The sequence below is a fragment of the Salvelinus alpinus genome, chromosome 17, assembly GCF_045679555.1.
Source record: "Salvelinus alpinus chromosome 17, SLU_Salpinus.1, whole genome shotgun sequence".
NCBI classification, from domain to species: domain Eukaryota; kingdom Metazoa; phylum Chordata; class Actinopteri; order Salmoniformes; family Salmonidae; genus Salvelinus; species Salvelinus alpinus.
The window spans coordinates 41,069,020-41,091,015 of NC_092102.1; the positions used below are offsets into that span (position 1 = coordinate 41,069,020).

Genomic DNA, 21,996 nt, shown 5'->3' on the forward strand with positions numbered 1-21,996 from the left:
AGAGCTCTTTCAGAGACGACGGAGGTTATTTACAATGTCCAGCAGCACTATGAATAATTAGAGCCTTTAACAAACGTGGGCGTGAATCCGCGGAAACACTTAATGACAAATAAAACATTCACAAGAAACTAACTAGCAAGTGCCCGTGGCCAGAAACGTCAGCTGTAATAAACTGTTGCCAACGCTCTTTTGATGGTTGGGAGGATTAATAGCGGTAGCTTTATCCTTCCAAGATTCCTTGCAGATTTGTAGAGGTTCCGACGGGCTGGCACTAGTGTGTAAAGCGCAGGTAAACACATGAACTGGTGATAGGTGAGGAGAGATGATCCTACAGCGGTGACACCTTGAACTGTTCTACCTGTGGTAACATCCACACTGCAGGGTTCCTCGCCACAAACCTGATGCCGTTATTTCATCCTCCATTCTGCAGAAATACGCCGCTCTCTCCTGAACTCCTCGGTTGATTTACTCTGTAACAAAAACTTTACCCGCAAAAAGTCCGTTCAACACATCCAACTTTGAGTGGTGGAAGACACGAATTGCGGCAAATCCACTCCAAGCTCGCCCCTGGAAGAAAAGTCCAAACAGCAGTACTGTGTGAGATGGAGAAGTCGCTTGGAGAAGGTACGCTCGTCGAGATAACCCCCGCCCGATAGTGTGTGTGTTGAAGAGCAACTCCTTCTCCTTCTGTCACCTGCCTCGTCGCCTCCTCTCTCAAACTAGCAAACCCTAGTCCCGATGCGCGGGGGAAAACTTCTAGATGGCGCATGCGCTTCACATTTTCTCCCAAAGCACTTCTTTAAAGTCACTAAACTTTCTACGGCAAAGAATGTGGGCCAAGTGGGAAAGACTCGCAATTTGCGTCTAGGTGAAATCGTAAAAAAATAAAAAATATTAAAAAAGGGCGGAACGGGCTGTAACAAAACAAGCGTCTCTATTACCTAAAATAAACGTATAAAGCACCCGGGGCTATTAGTCTATCCGTGCCAGAGCCGAGTTAGGATTTTCAGACGCAGGGGATCGAGTTACCTCCCAGTAAAAACCAAGAGAAGCAGTTCGACACTGTTTGCTTATACAGAGTGCTCTCATCATGCGCAGGACTGTATGCATAAGCATTATGGTCATTAGAATAACTATTATTTTATCGCCGAACATGGACGTTATCGCAGTACACTGGACATGAACAAGATGGAGGTCTGACGGCGAAGTGTTCCGGGTTTCTGTGTCATTATTGTTTAACAGACTTTCAGACTACAAGCTCCACACATTTTTTTTTCAGGAGAGAGAAGTCTGGGGCAGCTAACCATTATTCATTGGTTTATAAAGTATTTCCACCAATCACAGATCTGGTTGAAATCTATTTGGATTCCAGTGGATTTGAGAGGAAAGGAAATAAAACAAATCAGTCAATGATTGTTAGAAAAAAAATAACTTCCAAATGCTAACAAAACATATACTTTCTGCTTAGTCACCTGAATGCCTGGCTGCCTGCCCAAATAAAGACTTGTTCAAACTGTGTGTGTGTGTGTGTGTGTGTGTGTGTGTGTGTGTGTGTGTGTGTGTGTGTGTATGTGTGTGTGTGTGTGTGTGTGTGTGTGTGTGTGTGAGTATTCTGATGTCACGTTCACATTCATAGTGCCTGCCAATCTTTGAAAGGCCTGCCTCTGCGGTGCTTTTTTGTGATCGGAGAGATGAGTGAGTTTGCCCTTGGAGTCCTCCTTGTTGTGTCTGTGTGTGCACCATAGAGGTGCCATGAGATCGCACCAGACAGTCACTGTATCATTAAGAGAGGGAGAGGGCAAGCTGTTGTCTGTAAGCACAAAGTGAAGGAGAGGTTTACATTGTAACACTGTCTTCATCCATCAGGGGAGGAAGGTGAGAAAGAGAGGGGAAGAGGGGGAGAGGGACAGAGAGACATTGCCTGCCTACTAGTCCCCATAGCTGGAGTGTAGACAGTGCTGAGCCCAGGCTCCATTGCTGATAGCTAGCTTGTGTGCAGTATGCATTATTATTAAGGCTGCGGTTGGATGAGCTGTGATTGGTTAGTGGTCCTAGCCTCTGCCGAGTCCCCCAACATCCGGATGTTCTGGTTTCCAAGGGAAACGGAAAGAGAGCCTGTGACGTCACTTCCACTTTTGGACGTTAACAAGGCGTTACTCCATCTTAACTCCTCCTCCACATTTACTGGATTGGTTGAACAGTGCAGGAAAGAACTTCCCCTGACAGTCTTTTGACCAGTATGTAGGGGATCATGTTTCAGGCATGTATTTTACGCCTGCAACGTTAGGTTCCAGTGGCCCTAAAACAAGCCCAACCACGTAACTGAACCCCCCTTTAATCACCACCACTCACTACCCCTTCCCCTCAGGAGGAAAGCTGGACAACATCTGTCTGAGTCTATGAGAGAGAGAGAAAGAGAAAGAAAGACAGAGAGACAGAGATGGGTTTAGTGAGAGACAGAGACCTAGAGAGAGAGAGAGACAGAGATGGGTTTAGTGAGAGACAGAGACCTAGAGAGAGAGAGAGACAGAGATGGGTTTAGTGAGAGACAGAGACCTAGAGAGAGAGAGAGACAGAGATGGGTTTAGTGAGAGACAGAGACCTAGAGAGAGAGAGAGACAGAGATGGGTTTAGTGAGAGACAGAGACCTAGAGAGAGAGAGAGACAGAGATGGGTTTAGTGAGAGACAGAGACCTAGAGAGAGAGAGAGACAGAGATGGGTTTAGTGAGAGACAGAGACCTGGAGAGAGAGACAGGCAGAAAGATGGGTTTAGGGAGACCATGAAAAAGGAGAACAAAAGCACACTCCATTGTTTCAATCTCAGAAAAGTTGATGATTTCAAAGGATCCACTGATTATTAACATAACTATTGATACAATTCATGTTAAATGATGTTTGTGATTATCTGATAGAGATACATTCTCCGGACAGTTGAGAAAAACGCCACACTTTTATTGAACGAGAAACTAATATTGACCATGGCAACACACTGTATAACAAGTCAATAGCAGAGTTTGAGCATATTGAGACCTCGCGCTGTTCACACACACACACACACACAGACACACACACACACACACACACACACACACACACACACACACACACACACACACACACACACACACACACACACACACACACACACACACACACACACACACACACACACACTCACACTCACACAGAAAACTGTACAAGCTAATCACACAGAGAGAAAACTGTACAAGCTAAACACTTACTGCTGGTTCAGTAGAACGCATCATGTCACCTTCAAACACCACGACATCCTCACTGGTAAACTGATATGTATAGACAACTTGTCCCCTTAAAGCAGCACTCCTCAATCTCTGATTCCAAAATGATGATTGGGGAGTGCTGACTTCAACATGGATAACTACACACAGCCACTCCAATGCATGTTGCAATTAAACAAGTCAATAAATAAAGTACTAAATAAAACATCACCCACAAGCAGAAACACACAACTGATACAAACCTCAAAGAGAACAGTACTCAATCTGTTTCAGATGTAGAAAAACAAACACAACATGATACTCGTTAAACAAAGTACAGCAGGGGGAGAGAAAAACACAAGAGAAAAAACAACCTCTAAACAGATCATAGTTTGATTTCCTCAGAGGGTTTTGTTTGGTCACAGTTTATACCCTTCACCCGGAGAGGGACAAAGTTGCCCCTAGACACTGGTCTGAGGTCAGTTTTGCTTACACACTTGATAGTTAAGGATTTAGAAAGGGCACTGATCCTAGATCAGTTCCTATGGACATCGTCTACCTGGAGCACTGTCAACCAAGAGAGCTGACCAGTGATAGGATGACAGGAGTGTTTCCACACTTAAGAACATTCAGAGAAAGGTAGCATACACAGAACACTTCTCTGGGTTCTCTTTGAGGGTTCTAGAGTAACTGGAACCCGGTTCCCCTCTCAGTGTCTCTCTGCTGACAGGGAGTGGTTCCTTTGGCACATTGAGAAGGTCCATGTGGATCTGAGGTCCATGTTGTAGACCATGCTAATGCTATCCGTATGTGGCTACGTAAACAAACCCACATCAGGATTTGCTCTCTCCCATAGTCTTTCAAGGGCTCACAAACTATCTAAAAAAATAACACACAAAAAAAATATGTTTGGTCACTCTCAATGGTTCTTTCTGATTGGTCCTTCTGGTTTTTAGGCTGACTAGTTTGTTGTCTAGGATTTATCAGTCAGTCAGTGAACCTGGGAGGGGCAGTGAGATGATTGGTTGACTGTTGGAGAGTTAAAGCCGTAGTTCATAAGTACAGTGTATAACAGTCAGGGTTACATGTCCAACAGCGCCTCGGAGCTCATGGGACTTTACGAGTCTCTGCTCTCTGATTGTCAAACACTGGGAAGAAAGAGAGCATCTCTGCATGCAACGGAAGGCGGGAAAAGGATTGTCTTCAACCATGGCAGGTGGGCAGGATCCTGGTACTCTGCTGCAGTCAGTCTGGCCCCTGGATCATTAGAGCTGCTCCACCAGGATGAACAGGAGTGTGTGTTTGGTTCAAAGCCCGGATCACCAGCAGCTGTAGGGAGACAGAGAGAACAGGCATCAGTGTGAGAGAACACGTTATAAAACACACACATGAAGAAGGGTGTTTCATCAGAGTTATGTGGATTAAAGGAAACCTCAGCCAACTCCCCAGTGCTTCGTAACAGGCACCACGTCACATCAGCCTACCAGAGCAGCATCAACAGACATCAGCCTACCAGAGCAGCATAAACAGACATCAGCCAGTGATGGAGAAATCAACTCAAACGGTTTCTTCCATACAAGCGTGTTTGGTTTTATTCTTAGTTATAGCATGACTGTTTTGTCCCTCTAACAGTCTGGCAAGTCTCCAGATCTCCTTAAGAATGCGTTAAACGTATTTGGCACAGACCCAAACATCGAGTGCTCATTTGTAACAAACTAAAATCGGAATGTGTCTGTTACTTAGGTCTTTGTTGAGAAGCCAGCCAGCAACAAAATCAAGTCCAGGGTCTCATTTGTGGGTTGAGTTTAAAAAACAATGATGTATGCCATATACAGATGTAGGATCTTAATTTGATCACCTGTTACAGGATAACTTTCCTGCAATGCAAAACAAACTTGTAGTGTATTTTAAGTTTAAAAAGGGTTCTGAAGTTTGTAATTTCCACTTAGAAATTTCAGACCTGATTTTCCCTTATGGAAAATGAATTAACCCATATAAAAATTTCCATGAATTATAATCCATATAATAACTCACATTTCCTGCAGCTGAATTATTATTTTCCTGCTATACGAAACTGGCTCAAATTAAGACCCTACATCTGTAAGACCAGGGCGCCCCATTGGCTGAGCAAACAGTTCTCAAAATAACCACCAATCAAGAATGGCGATCCCATCAGTCACTCGGGAAAGGCTAGAGAGGAGAACAAACACAACTAGGAGAGCAAGAAAAAAGGGGGAGAGAACAGACAGAAAGAGAGAAAGAGTTAAAGCTAGACTGAAAGGCGGACCATGTAGACTCGAGGGTGAAATGAAGAGTGCAGAATCCTGTGGAATTTGTTCAGGTCTGCAGGGCTTCTGGTTCTCTTCCTGTCTCCCTCTCTCTGGCTGCTGATTGGCTGCCGGGCCGAGGACCACCATCCATTACAGACGTAAATAAATAAACAGCCTCAGCAATTAAACCAAGTGCCATCATTTGTTATGCGACAGGGAGTGCTGTGTATGGGTTAGTGTGTGCCTCATATGTGTGTGTGAGGCTTTCCTCAGGTTACCGTGCCGTCGTCTGCACTTTAATTAATGATTTTGGGGCCCAAGAATCAACAAATAGGGCCGCGGCAGGCAGAACCCAGGCAGGAAGGCAGGGCCCAGGCTGACAGGGCCCAGGCAGGGCCCAGGCAGCCAGGCAGGGCTGTGTTTGTTCCCCTGCCTGGCTGCTGGTGTCACCTACAGCTGCTGGTGAGCCGGGTTTTGAACCAAACACACACTCCTGTTCACCCCGGTGGAGCAGCTCTACTGATCCAGGCAGACAGGGCCCAGGCAGGCAGACAGGGCCCAGGCAGGTAGACAGGGCCCAGGCAGGTAGACAGGGCCCAGGCAGGCAGACAGGGCCCAGGCAGGCAGACAGGGCCCAGGCAGGCAGACAGGGCCCAGGCAGGCAGACAGGGCCCAGGCAGGCAGACAGGGACCAGGCAGGCAGACAGGGACCAGGCAGGCAGACAGGGACCAGGCAGGCAGACAGGGACCAGGCAGGCAGACAGGGCCCAGGCAGGCAGACAGGGCCCAGGCAGGTAGACAGGCAGGAACCAGGCAGGCAGGAACCAGGCAGGCAGGAACCAGGCAGGCAGGCAGGAACCAGGGAGGCAGGCAGGAACCAGGGAGGGAGGCAGGAACCAGGCAGGCAGGCAGGGACCAGTCAGGCAGACAGGGACCAGGCAGACAGGGCCCAGGCAGACAGACAGGGCCCAGGCAAGTCATAAAGGAGATGACCCTGTCCCTGTGTGGATGGGCCTGAAGACTGCTCCCCTTTCATATCAGGCAACACTTACATGTACATTTACATTTAAGTCATTTAGCAGACGCTCTTATCCAGAGCGACTTACAAATTGGTGCATTCACCTTATGACATCCAGTGGAACAGCCACTTTACAATAGTGCATCTAAATCTTTTAACACTTCACTACCACAACACAACATACGCTTTCAGACCACAAGTTCCCACGGCACGCCTGCATGACCCTATGCATGTTTGGGTGCATGCATGTTAGTGTCTGTGTTTGCTATTTTATATTGAAATAACTTTAACACAACTGGCCTATCTGAATAGACTCCACCCCCACTCTCTTATCTCGCACCCTATAACTATCTAGGGGCAACTGCATCCAATGCATATAGCGTAACAGTAGCGTCATGCTCTCCCATGCTTTGACACAAAATGTCTGCTCTGTTTCAACAAGGTGGTGCTACTGTGCAGCTATACACTGAAACTGAAACTGAAAGGGCTCTTTGACAAAATATGGATACCACACATGGGGTTGCTATACTACTTAGCATTCTTACTGTATGTTGAGAGGCTGCTCCCACATACTGTAGGACGGCGACGCTCAGTATTCCTGTAGATACTCCACATTAACAGAGAATGAGGTAAGTTACCCTCTTAAAGTACTTGATAATCCTCAGATGGACAGCTCTAGATAAACTTGAAACATAATCATCACAACTTCTCCCACAATACGTCAAATGTTTTGGCGTCTGGGTGGGTAATGTCTGTGTGTATAATTGAAATTCCTGACATTTTTTAAAATCTACTCTGTGCATTTTTATCGACATCAGAATACTGACCTTATCTAACGATGTTTCCTCCCTCCTTATAATAGACTACACAGGACATTATCCATCTGTATCACCATCCTTCCTTCCTACTTCTTCTCATCCCTTCATCTTTCACTCCTCCTATAGGTCCATTAGTTCTCTCACCCTCCCACCACAACACCTCTGTCGCACACTCCTCCCACCCCGCCTCCTCTTGTCCTGTGCTCCCACAGTAACTGTGGTTCAGACAAGGGTGGAGTCTTTCCCAAATTAATACTTGTTAACTTTGCCATAGCATACAGCATGCTAGATAATCATGTTTAAGATACTATACAAGTGTCTAACTGCTGCCGTACCAGCATTAAGGCGCTGTGTGTGTTTGCGTGTGTGCAGGCATGTGGGGGCATGTGTGTGAGTGTACCAGGACCGATACATCATTGTGCCCATACGTACATGGGATATTCGTACGTGCAGTAGGAGTCAATTAAACAAATAATAATCTTGAGATTCCTGAACCAACTTTACAGTGATGTACACCTGGAGATAACCAGCCTGGTCTGAACAGAGGTGTTGGGGTCGTCTGGGTAATCAGTCTAATGACAGGAGCTAAAGACAAGGGGACGGAGGGAGAGGGACACAGGAAACTGTCTATCTGTCTGTGTGTCTGCCAGCCTCTGCCTTCCTACCTGTCTGCCAGCCTGCCTGTCTGTCGGGGGATTGAATACCGACCAAAAACGTCTGTATTTGAGTGAGTCGGGCTGCTCTTGACTCTTTTTTTTGTCTTTAAGTGGTACTAATGTAAACAGCATGTAAAAAGGATCCTTGCAGAGTTTGGGGACCACCTATGTACGAACTCAGCTCTTTCACTAGCAATTATCCTATGACTCTTGTTCTTTTTCAGATCATTTTTTGTTGTTGCCTAAATTCAATTACCGGCACAAAGTTATCCCTCACTCTACCAAGCGGAGAGATGTAAAATAAGCCATTCTGTAGGCAGAAGGGGGAGGGAAATGCAAAGGGGAGACAAGTGACAGCTAAGCCTACTTATGGTCCCAGAGTATATTCTGTCCAAACAGAAAGAAATCCATTTATAAAACGAGGCGCAGGAACCTATAGATATTTCCAAATGGCGTTAAAAGTCACAGATCCTCAAATGGGCAGGCAAAGGACGATGCAGCCCATTGACTCTGGTCCACAATACAACAGGTCAGAGAGTCACCCTGCTCCAACCTACAACAGGTCAGTCAGTCACTCTGCTCCAACCTAAAACAGGTCAGACAGTCACTCTGCTCCACACTACAACAGGTCAGACAGTCACTCTGCTCCACACTACAACAGGTCAGACAGTCACTCTGCTCCACACTACAACAGGTCAGACAGTCACTCTGCTCCACACTACAACAGCTCAGACAGTCACTCTGCTCCAACCTACAACAGGTCAGACAGTCACTCTGCTCCAACCTACAACAGGTCAGACAGTCACTCTGCTCCACACTACAACAGGTCAGACAGTCACTCTGCTCCACACTACAACAGGTCAGACAGTCACTCTGCTCCACACTACAACAGGTCAGACAGTCACTCTGCTCCACACTACAACAGCTCAGACAGTCACTCTGCTCGACACTACAACAGGTAAGACAGTCACTCTGCTCCACACTAAAACAGGTGAGAGTCACTCTGCTCCACACTACAACAGGTCAGACAGTCACTCTGCTCGACACTACAACAGGTCAGACAGTCACTCTGCTCCACACTACAACAGGTGAGAGTCACTCTGCTCCACACTACAACAGGTCAGAAAGTCACTCTGCTCCACACTACAACAGGTCAGACAGTCACTCTGCTCCACACTACAACAGGTCAGACAGTCACTCTGCTCCACACTACATTAGGTCAGACAGTCACTCTGCTCCACACTACAACAGGTCAGACAGTCACTCTGCTCCACACTACAACAGGTCAGACAGTCACTCTGCTCCACAATACAACAGGTCAGACAGTCACTCTGCTCCACACTACAACAGGTCAGACAGTCACTCTGCTCCACACTACAACAGCTCAGACAGTCACTCTGCTCCAACCTACAACAGGTCAGACAGTCACTCTGCTCCAACCTACAACAGGTCAGACAGTCACTCTGCTCCACACTACAACAGGTCAGACAGTCACTCTGCTCCACACTACAACAGGTCAGACAGTCACTCTGCTCCACACTACAACAGGTCAGACAGTCACTCTGCTCCACACTACAACAGCTCAGACAGTCACTCTGCTCGACACTACAACAGGTAAGACAGTCACTCTGCTCCACACTAAAACAGGTGAGAGTCACTCTGCTCCACACTACAACAGCTCAGACAGTCACTCTGCTCCACACTACAACAGGTCAGACAGTCACTCTACTCTAACCTACAACAGGTGAGAGTCACTCTGCTCCACACTACAACAGGTCAGACAGTCACTCTGCTCGACACTACAACAGGTCAGACAGTCACTCTGCTCCACACTACAACAGGTGAGAGTCACTCTGCTCCACACTACAACAGGTCAGAAAGTCACTCTGCTCCACACTACAACAGGTCAGACAGTCACTCTGCTCCACACTACAACAGGTCAGACAGTCACTCTGCTCCACACTACATTAGGTCAGACAGTCACTCTGCTCCACACTACAACAGGTCAGACAGTCACTCTGCTCCACACTACAACAGGTCAGACAGTCACTCTGCTCCACACTACAACAGGTCAGACAGTCACTCTGCTCCACACTACAATAGGTCAGACAGTCACTTTGCTCCACACTACAACAGGTCTGAGAGTCACTCTGCTCCACACTACAACAGGCCAGACAGTCACTCTGCTCCACACTACAATAAGTCAGACAGTCACTCTGCTCCACACTACAACAGGTCAGACAGTCACTCTGCTCCACACTACAACAGGTCAGACAGTCATTCTGCTCCACACTATAACAGGTCAGACAGTCACTCTACTCTAACCTACAACAGGTGAGAGTCACTCTGCTCCACACTACAACAGGTCAGACAGTCACTCTGCTCCACACACAACAGGTCAGACAGTCACTCTGCTCCACACTACAACAGGTCAGACAGTCACTCTGCTCCACAATACAACAGGTCAGACAGTCACTCTGCTCCACACTACAATAGGTCAGACAGTCACTCTACTCCACATTACAACAGCTCAGACAGTTACTCTGCTCCACACTACAACAGGTCAGACAGTCATTCTGCTCCACACTACAACAGGTCAGACAGTCACTCTGCTCCACACTACAATAGGTCAGACAGTCACTCTGCTCCACACTACAACAGGTCAGACAGTCATTCTGCTCCAACCTACAACAGGTCAGACAGTCACTCTGCTCCAACCTACAACAGGTCAGACAGTCACTCTGCTCCAACCTACAACAGGTCAGACAGTCACTCTGCTCCACACTACAACAGGTCAGACAGTCACTCTGCTCCACACTACAACAGGTCAGACAGTCACTATGCTCCAACCTACAACAGGTCAGACAGTCACTCTGCTCCAACCTACAACAGGTCAGACAGTCACTCTGCTCCAACCTACAACAGGTCAGACAGTCACTCTGCTCCACACTACAACAGGTCAGACAGTCACTCTGCTCCACACTACAACAGGTCAGACAGTCACTCTGCTCCACACTACAACAGGTCAGACAGTCACTCTGCTCCACACTACAACAGGTCAGACAGTCACTCTGCTCCACACTACAACAGGTCAGACAGTCACTCTGCTCCAACCTACAACAGGTCAGACAGTCACTCTGCTCCAACCTACAACAGGTCAGACAGTCACTCTGCTCCACACTACAACAGCTCAGACAGTCACTCTGCTCCACACTACAACAGGTCAGACAGTCACTCTGCTCCACACTACAACAGGTCAGACAGTCATTCTGCTCCACACTACAACAGCTCAGACAGTTACTCTGCTCCACACTACAACAGCTCAGACAGTCACTCTGCTCCACACTACAACAGGTCAGACAGTCACTCTGCTCCACACTACAACAGCTCAGACAGTCACTCTGCTCCACACTACAACAGGTCAGACAGTCACTCTGCTCCACACTACAACAGCTCAGACAGTCACTCTGCTCCACACTACAACAGCTCAGACAGTCACTCTGCTCCACACTACAACAGCTCAGACAGTCATTCTGCTCCACACTACAACAGGTCAGACAGTCACTCTGCTCCACACTACAATAGGTCAGACAGTCACTCTGCTCCACACTACAACAGGTCAGACAGTCATTCTGCTCCAACCTACAACAGGTCAGACAGTCACTCTGCTCCAACCTACAACAGGTCAGACAGTCACTCTGCTCCAACCTACAACAGGTCAGACAGTCACTCTGCTCCAACCTACAACAGGTCAGACAGTCACTCTGCTCCAACCTACAACAGGTCAGACAGTCACTCTGCTCCACACTACAACAGGTCAGACAGTCACTCTGCTCCACACTACAACAGGTCAGACAGTCACTCTGCTCCACACTACAACAGGTCAGACAGTCACTCTGCTCCACACTACAACAGGTCAGACAGTCACTCTGCTCCACACTACAACAGCTCAGACAGTCACTCTGCTCGACACTACAACAGGTAAGACAGTCACTCTGCTCCACACTAAAACAGGTGAGAGTCACTCTGCTCCACACTACAACAGGTCAGAGAGTCACTCTGCTCCACACTACAACAGCTCAGACAGTCACTCTGCTCCACACTACAACAGGTCAGACAGTCACTCTACTCTAACCTACAACAGGTGAGAGTCACTCTGCTCCACACTACAACAGGTCAGACAGTCACTCTGCTCGACACTACAACAGGTCAGACAGTCACTCTGCTCCACACTACAACAGGTGAGAGTCACTCTGCTCCACACTACAACAGGTCAGAAAGTCACTCTGCTCCACACTACAACAGGTCAGACAGTCACTCTGCTCCACACTACAACAGGTCAGACAGTCACTCTGCTCCACACTACATTAGGTCAGACAGTCACTCTGCTCCACACTACAACAGGTCAGACAGTCACTCTGCTCCACACTACAACAGGTCAGACAGTCACTCTGCTCCACACTACAACAGGTCAGACAGTCACTCTGCTCCACACTACAATAGGTCAGACAGTCACTTTGCTCCACACTACAACAGGTCTGAGAGTCACTCTGCTCCACACTACAACAGGCCAGACAGTCACTCTGCTCCACACTACAATAAGTCAGACAGTCACTCTGCTCCACACTACAACAGGTCAGACAGTCACTCTGCTCCACACTACAACAGGTCAGACAGTCATTCTGCTCCACACTATAACAGGTCAGACAGTCACTCTACTCTAACCTACAACAGGTGAGAGTCACTCTGCTCCACACTACAACAGGTCAGACAGTCACTCTGCTCCACACACAACAGGTCAGACAGTCACTCTGCTCCACACTACAACAGGTCAGACAGTCACTCTGCTCCACAATACAACAGGTCAGACAGTCACTCTGCTCCACACTACAATAGGTCAGACAGTCACTCTACTCCACACTACAACAGCTCAGACAGTTACTCTGCTCCACACTACAACAGGTCAGACAGTCATTCTGCTCCACACTACAACAGGTCAGACAGTCACTCTGCTCCACACTACAATAGGTCAGACAGTCACTCTGCTCCACACTACAACAGGTCAGACAGTCATTCTGCTCCAACCTACAACAGGTCAGACAGTCACTCTGCTCCAACCTACAACAGGTCAGACAGTCACTCTGCTACAACCTACAACAGGTCAGACAGTCACTCTGCTCCACACTACAACAGGTCAGACAGTCACTCTGCTCCACACTACAACAGGTCAGACAGTCACTATGCTCCAACCTACAACAGGTCAGACAGTCAATCTGCTCCAACCTACAACAGGTCAGACAGTCACTCTGCTCCAACCTACAACAGGTCAGACAGTCACTCTGCTCCAACCTACAACAGGTCAGACAGTCACTCTGCTCCACACTACAACAGGTCAGACAGTCACTCTGCTCCACACTACAACAGGTCAGACAGTCACTCTGCTCCACACTACAACAGGTCAGACAGTCACTCTGCTCCACACTACAACAGGTCAGACAGTCACTCTGCTCCAACCTACAACAGGTCAGACAGTCACTCTGCTCCAACCTACAACAGGTCAGACAGTCACTCTGCTCCACACTACAACAGCTCAGACAGTCACTCTGCTCCACACTACAACAGGTCAGACAGTCACTCTGCTCCACACTACAACAGGTCAGACAGTCATTCTGCTCCACACTACAACAGCTCAGACAGTTACTCTGCTCCACACTACAACAGCTCAGACAGTCACTCTGCTCCACACTACAACAGGTCAGACAGTCACTCTGCTCCACACTACAACAGCTCAGACAGTCACTCTGCTCCACACTACAACAGGTCAGACAGTCACTCTGCTCCACACTACAACAGCTCAGACAGTCACTCTGCTCCACACTACAACAGCTCAGACAGTCACTCTGCTCCACACTACAACAGCTCAGACAGTCATTCTGCTCCACACTACAACAGGTCAGACAGTCACTCTGCTCCACACTACAATAGGTCAGACAGTCACTCTGCTCCACACTACAACAGGTCAGACAGTCATTCTGCTCCAACCTACAACAGGTCAGACAGTCACTCTGCTCCAACCTACAACAGGTCAGACAGTCACTCTGCTCCAACCTACAACAGGTCAGACAGTCACTCTGCTCCACACTACAACAGGTCAGACAGTCACTCTGCTCCACACTACAACAGGTCAGACAGTCACTATGCTCCAACCTACAACAGGTCAGACAGTCACTCTGCTCCAACCTACAACAGGTCAGACAGTCACTCTGCTCCAACCTACAACAGGTCAGACAGTCACTCTGCTCCAACCTACAACAGGTCAGACAGTCACTCTGCTCCACACTACAACAGGTCAGACAGTCACTCTGCTCCACACTACAACAGGTCAGACAGTCACTCTGCTCCACACTACAACAGGTCAGACAGTCACTCTGCTCCACACTACAACAGGTCAGACAGTCACTCTGCTCCAACCTAAAACAGGTCAGACAGTCACTCTGCTCCAACCTACAACAGGTCAGACAGTCACTCTGCTCCACACTACAACAGCTCAGACAGTCACTCTGCTCCACACTACAACAGGTCAGACAGTCACTCTGCTCCACACTACAACAGGTCAGACAGTCATTCTGCTCCACACTACAACAGCTCAGACAGTTACTCTGCTCCACACTACAACAGCTCAGACAGTCACTCTGCTCCACACTACAACAGGTCAGACAGTCACTCTGCTCCACACTACAACAGCTCAGACAGTCACTCTGCTCCACACTACAACAGGTCAGACAGTCACTCTGCTCCACACTACAACAGCTCAGACAGTCACTCTGCTCCACACTACAACAGCTCAGACAGTCACTCTGCTCCACACTACAACAGCTCAGACAGTCATTCTGCTCCACACTACAACAGGTCCGACAGTCACTCTGCTCCACACTACAACAGCTCAGACAGTCACTCTGCTCCACACTACAACAGCTCAGACAGTCACTCTGCTCCACACTACAACAGGTCCGATGTGGCTTGGAATCTTGGATGTAATCTGTTGATGAAAAGAGTAAGGGCTAGATTCGATCCGGAGCGCGGCAGACCCGCGTTATAGCGCGACTGACATTGAAAGGCAATGATCCCGGGTTCAATGAGACCGCATTTAAGGTAAACGCTGCACATGTCAGCTCAGATGGAAGTTACCTTTAAATGTCAATTGCGCTATCGTGTGGATCTTCTAGGTCTAGGAAAATTACTTTGTGATTATAATAAAAAGTCTCCTTTGCATAATATTACATGTATTTCATTATATCCTTTACTTTACAGTAGTCTATACTCCAGGTACCAATAAATCTGATTTTGTAGCGGTCAACTTATGAAGAGGTTAATGTGTGGCAATCAGAAGAGGTTAGCTGGTAACTATTCGACAAACTATGCCAACACGCATAACTTTGAATAGAACACATAACATGCACGCAAACACACACACATTGAGCATCATTAAACAGTTTTTGATGTCTCCCATAACACTATAAACGTTGCTTTGCCACCCTGTTGCACAATAAAAACACAGACATGTACCCACATAAAAGTGTATGAACGTGCGCGCACACAGCGTGCGCGCACACAAGCATTGGAACGGGGCCCTTTTTCAAACCCTGATGAAAAAAATATGGTCTCCATCAACCAGCCCAGAGAGGCAGAACATCTCCAATGGAACAATTGCTTCAAGAGCTCTCTCTTTTTCTTTTGCCTGACTTTTACAACTTCCTCCTGGTCCGGGCTGTAGTTCTAACCCAAACAAAACTCCATTTTTTAGTTATTGGCCCTCATGGCATGTAATGGAGAATCAAGCTAATTATCCCTACAGCTGTTTTCACTTGCTTTTTATGTAAGCAATACCTGGCTGATCCAGGGAGCAACAGTGAGGGCCTTCTTAGTACACCGCTCCAGGCCTCGAGGCCTGTTGGAATTAGAGAGCAAAATGCCGGCTTTTCCTCCTCAGCACCCCCACCCAATACTGCCCCCCACCTACCTCAACCATGAACCCCCCTCACACACACTCACAACCCCCCTATTTCCACCCCCCTCCCCCCCACACACACACACACGCACACCTCTCAACCCAACCTTTGATTTCCAACAAAACTGCTATTGAACAATTAAGAGGAATCAGGAGAGAGAGAGAGAGAAAGATAATGAGATAAATAAAGTTTGATTTCTCCTTCTGAAGCTGTGAGCAGATTAATTAGAAATAGGAATAAGGGTGTGGTTTAGCTTAAATTGGAACAATCGCTCACTGAGGAGGGGAGTGAGGGAGGGGGAGAAAAAGGCGGGAGGGAGAGAGAAAAAGGCGGGAGGGAGAGAGAAAAAGAAAACAATCCCTGGCTGGCTAATTACATAATTTCCTTCATCTGAGCAAACACACGCTGAGTGAAAGCAAGCGTGAGCTAGCGGCACAGATGCTAGGACGAGAGGTGCTGATGTTAGCTAGCGGCACAGATGCTAGGACGAGAGGTGCTGATGTTAGCTAGAGTTACAGATGCTAGGCTGAGAGGTGCTGATGTTAGCTAGCGGCACAGATGCTAGGACGAGAGGTGCTGATGTTAGCTAGAGTTACAGATGCTAGGCTGAGAGGTGCTGATGTTAGCTAGAGTTACAGATACTAGGCTGAGAGGTGCTGATGTTAGCTAGAGTTACAGATACTAGGCTGAGAGGTGCTGATGTAGGCTAGAGTTACAGATGCTAGGCTGAGAGGTGCTGATGTTAGCTAGTTACAGACGCTAGGCTGAGAGGTGCTGATGTTAGCTAGTTACAGACGCTAGGCTGAGAGGTGCTGATGTTAGCTAGTTACAGACGCTAGGCTGAGAGGTGCAGATGTTAGCTAGTTACAGACGCTAGGCTGAGAGGTGCTGATGTTAGCTAGAGTTACAGATGCTAGGCTGAGAGGTGCTGATGTTAGCTAGTTACAGACGCTAGGCTGAGAGGTGCAGATGTTAGCTAGTTACAGACGCTAGGCTGAGAGGTGCTGATGTTAGCTAGAGTTACAGATGCTAGGCTGAGAGGTGCTGATGTTAGCTAGTTACAGACGCTAGGCTGAGAGGTGCAGATGTTAGCTAGTTACAGACGCTAGGCTGAGAGGTGCTGATGTTAGCTAGAGTTACAGATGCTAGGCTGAGAGGTGCTGATGTTAGCTAGTTACAGACGCTAGGCTGAGAGGTGCTGATGTTAGCTAGAGTTACAGACGCTAGGCTGAGAGGTGCTGATGTTAGCTAGAGTTACAGATGCTAGGCTGAGAGGTGCTGATGTTAGCTAGTTACAGACGCTAGGCTGAGAGGTGCTGATGTTAGCTAGAGTTACAGACGCTAGGCCAAGTGGTGCAGATGTTAGCTAGAGTTACAGATACTAGGCTGAGAGGTGCTGATGTTAGCTAGTTACAGACGCTAGGCTGAGAGGTGCTGATGTTAGCTAGAGTTACAGACGCTAGGCTGAGAGGTGCTGATGTTAGCTAGAGTTACAGATGCTAGGCTGAGAGGTGCTGATGTTAGCTAGTTACAGACGCTAGGCTGAGAGGTGCTGATGTTAGCTAGAGTTACAGACGCTAGGCCAAGTGGTGCAGATGTTAGCTAGAGTTACAGATACTAGGCTGAGAGGTGCTGATGTTAGCTAGAGTTACAGATGCTAGGCTGAGAGGTGTAGATGTTAGCTAGTTACAGACGCTAGGCTGAGAGGTGCAGATGTTAGCTAGTTACAGACGCTAGGCTGAGAGGTGCTGATGTTAGCTAGAGTTACAGATGCTAGGCTGAGAGGTGCTGATGTTAGCTAGTTACAGACGCTAGGCTGAGAGGTGCTGATGTTAGCTAGAGTTACAGATGCTAGGCTGAGAGGTGCTGATGTTAGCTAGTTACAGACGCTAGGCTGAGAGGTGCAGATGTTAGCTAGTTACAGACGCTAGGCTGAGAGGTGCTGATGTTAGCTAGTTACAGACGCTAGGCTGAGAGGTGCAGATGTTAGCTAGTTACAGACGCTAGGTCGAGAGGTGCTGATGTTAGCTAGAGTTACAGATACTAGGCTGAGAGGTGCAGATGTTAGCTAGAGTTACAGATGCTAGGCTGAGAGGTGCTGATGTTAGCTAGAGTTACAGACGCTAGGCTGAGAGGTGCTGATGTTAGCTAGAGTTACAGATACTAGGCCGAGAGGTGCTGATGTTAGCTAGTTACAGACGCTAGGCCAAGAGGTGCTGATGTTAGCTGGAGTTACAGATGCTAAAATGGCACTAAACTAACATGGACTAGTGAGACAAGCTAGTTCAATGCTAATCACATGATCTGTGATGGATTGGCTTTTGATGTGTTTAGTGGATGCTAGATATAATGTAGCATTTAGTAAATACACCACTAGGGGGAGATGACTGTAGATAAAGGGAGAGTCACATCTGAAAATAATGAAGGGAAGATGAATTAGGTAGAAACACTAATTTCAACTGTCCTATTTATACTGCAGAACAGACACAGCCAAAAGAGAGGAACAAGATAACTATTCCTTTAGGCCTCTATCCATCCCCCCTCTCTCAATTCACTGGGCTTTATTGGTATGGGAAACATGTTTACATTGCCAAAGCAAGTGAAATAGATAATAAACAAAAGTGAAATAAACAATCAGAAATTATCAATAAAAATGTATCAATAAAGTTTCAAAAGAAGATAGGCATTTATATTATTGCTTTGTACAGTGTTGTAACAATGTGCAAACAGTTGAATTACAAAAGGGAAAATAAATAAACATAAATATGGGTTGTATTTACGATAGTGTTAGTTCTTCACTGGTTGCCCTTTTCTTGTGGCAACAGGTCACAAATCTTGCTACTGTGGTATTGCATGTCCTAGATATGGGGGAGTTTTAATTGAAATTGTTTTCTAATTCTTTGTGAGTCTGTAATCTGAGGGAAATATGTGTCTAATATGCAGCTCAGTTTCCACCTCATGTTTTTGGTCAGTGTGCACATAGCCTGTCTTCTCTTGAGAGCCAGGTCTGCCTACGGAGGCCTTTCTCAATAGCAAGGCTATGCTCACTGAGTCTGTACATAGTCAAAGCTTTTTGGGTCAGTCACAGTGGACAGGTATTCTGCCGCTGAGTACTCTGTTTAGGGCCAAATAGCATTCCAGTTTCCTCAGTTTTTTTGGTTAATTCTTTTCAATGTGTCAAGTTATTCTCTTTTTGTTTTCTCATGATTTATTTGAGTCTAATTGTGTTGCTGTCCTGGGGCTCTGTGGGGTCTGTTTGTGTTTGTGAACAGAGCCCCATGACCAGCTTGCTGAGGGGACTCTTCTCTAGGCTCATCTCTCTGTAGGCTTTGTTGTTTAGGTAGGTGTAGAATTTAAAATCTATTTTCTGGATTTTGATAATTAGTAGGTTTCGTCCTAATTCTGCATGCATTATTTGGTGTGTACACTGAGGATGTTTTTCAGAATTCCACATGCACAGTGCCAATTAGGTGTTTGTCCCATTTTGTGAATTCTTGGTTGGTAAGTGGACCCCAGACATCACAAACATGAAGGGCAATGGGGTCTATAACTGATTCAAGTATTTTTTGCCAGATCCTGGGATGATGATGGCATTGAAGGCCGTTCTTGCCTTGTCTCTCAGATCGTTCATAGCTTTGTGGAACTGTGGTGCTGATGTTTAGGCTGAGGTATGTATAGTGTTTTGTGTGCTTTAGGACAGGTATTCCCAAACTACCCCCAGAGGTACGCGCAATGCTGTCGGGGGTAAGCCAAATAAAAATGTCACATTTAAAAAAGAAAATTAACATTTGAATAAGACAACAACAAAAAAATCTTCACATTTTCAAACAGTCCATTTATATTTTCCAACAGGGCTATACATTTGGGTGAGGTTTTTTTCTTGCCTGAGTAGCCTCGTTTCACTGCCAAACATAAAATGAAACCATCTAGTGTTCAGCGAAATAACAACACAATGTCAAATACAGGTAGCCTAGTCAAATAATTAACATCCAATCACATTAACCGTTACTCTCTCGCGGGAATTCCACTAACGGTCCGTATGTAGCCAAACGTAGCTGCTGCTCCAACCGTTTGCTCGAAAATTGATAAATGGTTCAAATAAAGGAAGGCCGCGTCCATAGAGAAACATCACAGCTCTAATGGTAGTACTGCTACTACCAGCAGTACTACACCTGCACCTGTCGACGACACAAGTTGTTCTGCTTCCACGAGCACATCCAATGACAGCATCAGTAATTCTACATTTGTTGTTAACCCAGCTAGCATGGACACTGACAGTTGTGAATCTGATGCAGCTGAAGAGCTACTGCCCTCTTACCCGGGAAAGCACCGAACAACAGACAGGGATGTTGGACCATCGAAGAGGCGCAAATATGATGAGAACTACATTGATTTGGGGTTCACTTATATTGGGAGTAGTGCCTTTCCTCAGCCACAGTGTGTCATAAGTGCAAAGTACTATCTCACAACTCGATGAAACCTTCACTCTCAACACTATTTCACGACGCATCAGTGACATGGCAAGAGATGTTTTGAAACAATTACTGCTTCGTATACAAGCCAGTGAATTATATGTGTTACAGCTGAATGAGTCAACAGACGTGGTGGGCCTGGCACATGTCCGTTACGTTTATGTGGGGTCAATTAAGGAAGATATCCTCTTCTACAAACCACTGGAAACCAGGACAACAGGAGAGGATATTTTTTAAGTACTGGACAGCTTTGTGACATCAAATGGACTTTGGTGGTCAAGATGTGTTGGTATCTGTACTGATGGCGTAAAAGCCATGACAGGGAGACATAGTGGAGTGGTAACGCATGTGCAAGCAGTTGTTCCCGACACCACTTGGGTACACTGCAGCATCCACTGAGAGGCTCTTGCTGCCAAGGGAATGCCTGACAGTTTGAAAGATGTTTTGGACACTACAGGGAAAATGGTTAACTTTGTTAAAGCAAGGCCCCTGAACTCTCGTGTATTTTCTGCACTATTCAATGATATGGGCAGCGACCATGTAACGCTTTTACAACATACAGAAATGTGCTGGTTATCAAGTGGCAAAGTATTGACACGTTTTTTAAATTCAGAGACAAGCTTAAAGTTCTCTTTAGTGACAATAATTTTCACTTGTCTAACCGCTTGCATGATGACAAGTTTCTCACACGACTGGCCTATCTGGGTGATGTTTTTTCTCACCTGAATGATCTGAATCTAGGATTACAGGGACTCTCCGCAACTATATTCAATGTGCTGGACAAAATTGAGGCTATGATTAAGAAGTTGGAGCTCTTCTCTGTCTGCATTAACAAGTACAACACACAGGTCTTTCCATCATTGTAGGATTTTTTGTGTGCAAATTAACTCAAGTTTACAGACAATGTCAAATGTGATATAGCGAATCACCTGAGTGAGTTGGGTGCACAATTACGCAGGCACTTTCCCGAAACGGATGACACAAACTAACAGATTCGTTTACGCTTTCATGCCCTGCCTCCAGTCCACTTACCGATATCTGAACAAGAGAGCCTCATCGAAATTGCAACAAGTGGTTCTGTGAAAATTCTATCAGAAGCCACTGCCAGATTTCTGGATTGGGCTGAGCTCAGAGTATCCTGCCTTGGTAAATAGCACTGTTAAAACACAGATGCCCTTTGCAACCACGTACCTATGTGAGAGTGGATTCTCGGCCTTCACTAGCATGAAAACTAAATACAGGCACAGACTGTGTGTGGAAAATGATTTAAGACTGAGACTCTCTCCAATACAACCCAACATTGCAGAGTTATCTGCATCCTTTCAAGCACACCCTTCTCATTAACCTGTGGTGAGTTATTCACAATTTAACAATTAACAAATAAGGTTTTATATGTAAGATGGTTAAATAAAGAGCAAAATTATTGATTATTATTATATTATTATTTGTTCACTGGTCCTATAAGAGCTACTCATGCTTTGTCGATTTCCAAAAATGTTTTGACTCAATTTGGCAC

General features: G+C 46.6%; 1 protein-coding gene across 1 annotated transcript in view; it reads right to left on the minus strand.

Annotated features, from left to right (window-relative positions):
* Positions 1–2,929: 2,929 nt before the first annotated feature.
* The window catches only part of LOC139542954 (ERC protein 2-like), a 440,697-nt gene continuing 421,630 nt past the window's right edge, over positions 2,930–21,996 (minus strand). The window contains exon 16 of the mRNA XM_071348974.1: positions 2,930–4,566. The gene's annotated coding sequence lies outside the window, so the exon portion shown is untranslated. The remainder of the gene's footprint in view (positions 4,567–21,996) is intronic.